At 39.9% G+C, this 6,863-nt stretch overlaps 1 protein-coding gene across 5 annotated transcripts in view; it reads left to right on the top strand.

Annotated features, from left to right (window-relative positions):
* The first annotated feature begins 3,449 nt into the window (after positions 1-3,449).
* The window catches only part of LOC140679757 (epsin-3-like), a 41,945-nt gene continuing 38,531 nt past the window's right edge, over positions 3,450-6,863 (top strand). For 2 of the 5 annotated variants that reach the window (XM_072915810.1, XM_072915807.1), the window contains exon 1: positions 3,450-3,676. The gene's annotated coding sequence lies outside the window, so the exon portion shown is untranslated. Of the gene's footprint in view, positions 3,677-4,052; positions 4,194-6,863 lie in introns of those variants that run through there. The other 3 variants (XM_072915809.1, XM_072915811.1, XM_072915808.1) reach the window with 3 other exon arrangements.

Below are 6,863 nucleotides of genomic sequence, written 5' to 3'. Positions count from 1 at the left end.
ATTTCTCAACAAGGAATTTAGGGATTTCACCATCTACGCTCCGTAATATCATCAAAGGGTTCAGAGAATCTGGAGAAATCACTGCACGTAAGCAGCTAAGCCCGTGACCTTCCATCCCTCAGGCTGTACTGCATCAACAAGCGACATCAGTGTGTAAAGGATATCACCACATGGGCTCAGGAACACTTCAGAAACCCACTGTCAGTAACTACAGTTGGTCGTCACATCTGTAAGTGCAAGTTAAAACTCTCCTATGCAAGGCGAAAACCGTTTATCAACAACACCCGGAAACGCCGTCGTCTTCGCTGGGCCTGAGCTCAACTAAGATGGACTGATACAAAGTGGAAAAGTGTTCTGTGGTCTGACGAGTCCACATTTCAAATTGTATTTGGAAACTGTGGACGTCGTGTCCTTCGGACCAAAGAGGAAAAGAACCATCCGGATTGTTCTAGGGTGAAAGTGTAAAAGGCAGCATGTGTGATGGTATGGGGGTGTATTAGTGCCCAAGACATGGGTAACTTACACATCTGTGAAGGCACCATTAATGCTGAAAGGTACATACAGGTTTTGGAGCAACATATGTTGCCATCCAAGCAACGTTACCATGGACGCCCCTGCTTATTTCAGTAAGACAATGCCAAGCCACGTGTTACATCAACGTGGCTTCATAGTAAAAGAGTGCGGGTACTAGACTGGCCTGCCTGTAGTCCAGACCTGTCTCCCATTGAAAATGTGTGGCGCATTATGAAGCCTAAAATAGCACAACGGACTGTTGAACAACTTAAGCTGTACATCAAGCAAGAATGGGAAAGAATTCCACCTGAGAAGCTTCAAAAATGTGTCTCCTCAGTTCCCAAACGTTTACTGAGTGTTGTTAAAAGAAAAGGTGATGTAACACAGTGGTGAACATGCCCTTTCCCAACTACTTTGGCACGTGTTGCAGCAATGAAATTCTAACTTAATTATTATTTGCAAAAAAAAATAAAGTTTATGAGTTTGAACATCAAATATGTTGTCTTTGTAGCATATTCAACTGAATATGGCTTGAAAATGATTTGCAAATCATTGTATTCCGTTTATATTTACATCTAACACAATTTCCCAACTCATATGGAAACGGGGTTTGTAGATTTTATTTGTAAAAAGCACTTTACATTGAGTAAACAACCTCAAAGTGCTACAGTGTAATAAAAATAAATAAATACAAATAAAAAGAGAATAAAAAATAAAAAAATAAAAAATAAAACAGCCAAATAGCTAAAACTAGTATGTGTATATATATCTAAAAAAAGGCTTTTTCCCCCCTTTTTTTTTAAAGAAGGGTTTTTAAGCCTTTTTTAAAAATCTGTGGTGACCTCAGGTGGTCAGGGAGAGCGTTCCACAGACTGGGAGCGGCGGAGCAGAAAGCCCGGTCTCCCATTTTTAGACCTTTACCATCAAAACTTTAGTCTGGAACTATAGAAAGTATTTCAATGGTCGAAATCTGCACTTTTGAGTGTTATAGGAGTTATTACAGTAATCTAGGTCACAGCAGCTCAGACCAGGAACAAAGCAGAGTGGGCGGGGCTTGTTTACGGATCAGCCAGCCCCAAACACACGTGTCAGGAACAGATGTGGATAAAAGTGATAATATATCATATTGTAGGTGTTTATTACACTTTGCATTCATGTTTTGTTGTTTTTTAACATTTTTGTTGCATTTTGCTTGATTGTAAAAGACACACAACTGTGGAGAAGTTGGTCTGATATGTTGTTAATATTCAGTGTTTTATTGTTCATATCATCATATCATATATATCAGTGTTGCATGAGGCAGTGAAAGGGTTATGTTGTACCTAATGTTATGACCTGCATGAGGCAGTGAAAGGGTTATGTTGTACCTAATGTTATGACCTGCATGAGGCAGTGAAAGGGTTATGTTGTACCTAATGTTATGACCTGCATGAGGCAGTGAAAGGGTTATGTTGTACCTAATGTTATGACCTGCACGAGGCAGTGAAAGGGTTATGTTGTACCTAATGTTATGACCTGCATGAGGCAGTGAAAGGGTTATGTTGTACCTAATGTTATGACCTGCATGAGGCAGTGAAAGGGTTATGTTGTACCTAATGTTATGACCTGCATGAGGCAGTGAAAGGGTTATGTTGTACCTAATGTTATGACCTGCATGAGGCAGTGAAAGGGTTATGTTGTACCTAATGTTATGACCTGCATGAGGCAGTGAAAGGGTTATGTTGTACCTAATGTTATGACCTGCACGAGGCAGTGAAAGGGTTATGTTGTACCTAATGTTATGACCTGCATGAGGCAGTGAAAGGGTTATGTTGTACCTAATGTTATGACCTGCATGAGGCAGTGAAAGGGTTATGTTGTACCTAATGTTATGACCTGCATGAGGCAGTGAAAGGGTTATGTTGTACCTAATGTTATGACCTGCATGAGGCAGTGAAAGGGTTATGTTGTACCTAATGTTATGACCTGCATGAGGCAGTGAAAGGGTTATGTTGTACCTAATGTTATGACCTGCATGAGGCAGTGAAAGGGTTATGTTGTACCTAATGTTATGACCCGCATGAGGCAGTGAAAGGGTTATGTTGTACCTAATGTTATGACCTGCATGAGGCAGTGAAAGGGTTATGTTGTACCTAATGTTATGACCTGCATGAGGCAGTGAAAGGGTTATGTTGTACCTAATGTTATGACCTGCATGAGGCAGTGAAAGGGTTATGTTGTACCTAATGTTATGACCTGCATGAAGCAGTGAAAGAGTTATGTTGTACCTAATGTTATGACCTGAGTTGCATGAGGCAGTGAAAGGGTTATGTTGTACCTAATGTTATGACCTGCATGAGGCAGTGAAAGGGTTATGTTGTACCTAATGTTATGACCTGCATGAGGCAGTGAAAGGGTTATGTTGTACCTAATGTTATGACCTGCATGAGGCAGTGAAAGGGTTATGTTGTACCTAATGTTATGACCTGCATGAGGCAGTGAAAGGGTTATGTTGTACCTAATGTTATGACCTGCATGAGGCAGTGAAAGGGTTATGTTGTACCTAATGTTATGACCTGCATGAGGCAGTGAAAGGCTTATGTTGTACCTAATGTTATGACCTGCATGAGGCAGTGAAAGGGTTATGTTGTACCTAATGTTATGACTGAGTGTGGCATGAGGCAGTGAAAGGGTTATGTTGTACCTAATGTTATGACCTGCATGAGGCAGTGAAAGGGTTATGTTGTACCTAATGTTATGACCTGCATGAGGCAGTGAAAGGCTTATGTTGTACCTAATGTTATGACCTGCATGAGGCAGTGAAAGGGTTATGTTGTACCTAATGTTATGACTGAGTGTGGTATGAGGCAGTGAAAGGGTTATGTTGTACCTAATGTTATGACTGAGTGTGGCATGAGGCAGTGAAAGGGTTAATTGTGTGCAGGCCAGCCTCCACTCTGATGTGTTCCAGTCCTGCCAGACCAGTCTGCTCTCAGCTCGGCTTCCTCTACGAAGTAGGGTCAGGGTTCTAGTACCTTCTACGTTGGGATCTCGAGTACTACTTGTGTCCGGTCAGGACATGCGGAGAGGCGGAGGCACATTTTGGTCTTCTTGCAGCAGCCACATTCTCCTCCTCGTCTTCGTGGTCGTCAGTTTGGGAGCGTGACGCTGCCAAGTCATGAAGGTAAGAGGAAGGCGGAAGCTCACATAGAAAATGGTCTTTTCCTCAAAGTTGACGGTGTAACTTTTTTTTTTTTTTTGAAGATTAACACAAAATGCTGAGTCATGGTGATGAACTTTTACCTCATCGACACATTTGACGCGACGTCATATAAAGACATTCTTGTGGGAATTATCGGGGAGACATAGTGCATTATGGGTAAAATTATAACCGCGTATAAACCCAAATATGCGACTTCTACAGTAGCGAGGAGCTAGTTTGTTTATGTCAATAAATCGTCTAGACATGCTTGTAAGTCATAGTATTGCGCACAAAATTGTAAATGTTCCAAACAAATATATCTTTGAGATGTATGGCGTTTAACGTGTGCGCATGAGTCGGCGAAATAACAGGAAGTGCTTTTACCTGAAGTTCCGTGACGTCATCGCGTGACGGCAGGTAACCGACTGGCGAACTTTCGCCACGTGTCCTCAAATGTTGACGGTTTGGCGGCCAACACCTTGCTGAACAAAATAGTGAAGTATGTAAACAAGCGTAGAGATCTACACACCTGAGATTACAACGTGTTTCAAAAGTATCCAACATATCTTCTTTACTCGGAAAAAATAGCTAATATCGCTTAATAGGGAAAAAAATGGTGCGAAAAAACGTCGCATTTTTGTTTTCCCGTGTTTGCTAATTAGCAGCCATAGACATCTTATAAGTAGACGCAGTATTGGCTGCTGTGACGCGAGAAATTGGGCCGCCATCTTGAAGTGGTGATGAGGAGCCTAAACTTCAGCGTTTTCCTGCTCAAATGAGCGGATTGTTGAAAATAGGAATCGGGGGGTTACTTTTCACAAGTAGGATTTAACATTAACGTTGTATTTTGTGAAAAGAATATTACCACAGAGTTGAGAAGTAGCAACGATCTTCAATAGTACTGAAATAGGAGCCGCTAGCAAACAAGAGTATGACCATAATAGAATTGCTTGTCAATGAAATTAATTACATTTAAAAATGTCATACTTGAATAACAAAAAGTTGAAATAAATGATGAAGATAAAGATTGTAAAAGCCAACAGGGGTAAAAGTTAGGACCACAGTCCAGATTGTGTAGGGGGCAGGGCAATATATGGGGGTTTGGTTTACAAATTTTCAGCCCCACCTAAAACAAAATTCACCAGCCGCCGCTGATTACGATGCATTCTCATTTTAGGCAAAGTATAAGACAAGACTTTCTTAACAGTATAATTGTAACCAGGAATAAGTCTTCAAGTAACAATATTCAAAAACTAACATTGTTGGGTAAGACAGAATTTGGTTTTATTCTGAATCCAGTGAAACAGATTGGTGGTTTTAGCTGATATAAAGACTTTCAGGTGTTTATTTATGTTTATGTTGAAGTATTTGGCAGACGCTTTTATCCGAAGCTACATACATAACAAATACATATAAAACAATCAGTGTAAACATGATCATTTAAGGGAAGAATGTAATACAAAGTGTCAAGACAGAATAAACTCTCTGCTGCTGCAGCAACAGAGATATCGTCTATAAGATATATATATATCTAATGTTGTTTATGTAGGATATATAACCTAATCATATTGTTTCTTCAATTTAAAAATAGCTGACCATTTTTTCCCCCTTCTCTGGGATTATATTCCCAGTTTTGATCTCAGATGTCTGGTCACTTATAGCATATAAGAATATTATATTATTGTTAAGCAAACTATGAATAATAAAACATGTGTCCTTTATCTTAGCTACACGTATGAGAAAAAAGCAGGTGAAAATCAGTGGTATTCAGTGAGGTAAGATGAATTAAATGCGCTGACAGTTCATTGCTACTGCCAAATGAATTGCACTGATCACCACTCCAAGATGGCGGCCCCGCCTCTCGTCAGTAGCGCTCCATGCTGTGTACCCTTAGAAGATGTCTATGGGAATATACCTTTTATTTATGCAATGGTGACTCAGACAAAGAATGTAAAAAATAAATCAAACATAGCTCTGAAAGAAAAATTCAGAGTTTCTTACGGTCCTCTACAAAGTTGTTGAGTTCTTGCTAGGTATTAGGCTAAGCTAGCTAAATGGCCAACAATAAAACTATTTTTCATTAAGACCGGTATCATTTTAAGGACAAGTCATCATTTTGACAGGCATTGGAAATAATTACTACCATTTTATGGAGCTAATGTTGGGGCTAGTCGGCCTATTTGGAATTGAAAGTGGATCGGTATCAGTCGTATCCTGATTGACACTATTAAAGTTACAGCAACATATTTCACCTAGTTCCTGAACTGGGGTTTGGCATTGGACTGTACACCACTTACCTTTTTGAAGGAAGGAAACTGTGAACAATGACTGAGCTTGGAAACAACGCGTTGTTTCGCAACACAATTACTCAGCGTTGTTCCAAAGAATGACCAGCTCGGGTGTTGTGTTTCTTGGCGCAGTTGCACAGCGACAGTGACTGCGGCTTGTAAAATAAAAATGGCAAGGGTGAAAATTTGATCTCTTGGGACACATTTTGTCCATCAATTCATTAACCGGGCTGAGCCCTTCATTAGGATTCTAATTATAGCCCAGTCATTTACAACACTCAACCACTAAACAGGGCGTTGAATTCAGAGAGCCGCGTATTTTAGAAATGTCATCATTGTACAACATCTTAACTTTTAATAATGCTTTGGTCCGAATGAAAGAATTGAAAAGAAAACATAGCTTTTTTTTTGACCATATAGTAATGTATTTACAAGTGTAGTGCAAGCCACGAATGAGCAGCAAGAGAACCAATGTTGTAATAGTGGTAAGAAAGAAACTGCTCAGTCAGCATTGATATCGCCTAAGACAGTGTTTTTCAACCTTTTGTGAGCCAAGGCACATTTTTTTCATTGAAAAAATCCGAAGCAAAAATCATTAAAAAATGTAACTCGATATTGACAATTACAATTTGTCGTCGCAATTGTTGAATATGAATTCAAACCATAACCAAGCATGCATCAATATACTTGTCTCAAAGTACTGTCACCACCTGTCACATCACACCGGGACTTATTTGGGACTTTTTTTGGTGTTTCCTGTGTGTAGTGTCTTGCGCTTCTATTTTGGTGGCTTTTCCTGTTTTGTTGGTATTTTCCAGTAGCAGTTTCATGTCTTCTTTTGAGCAATATTCCCCGCACCTGCTTTGTTTTAGCAATCGAGA

Source organism: Nerophis lumbriciformis, linkage group LG22 (assembly GCF_033978685.3).
Source record: "Nerophis lumbriciformis linkage group LG22, RoL_Nlum_v2.1, whole genome shotgun sequence".
Taxonomy (NCBI): domain Eukaryota; kingdom Metazoa; phylum Chordata; class Actinopteri; order Syngnathiformes; family Syngnathidae; genus Nerophis; species Nerophis lumbriciformis.
Note: the sequence above shows the minus strand (reverse complement) of the source record. Positions and strands in the feature narration are given on the sequence as shown.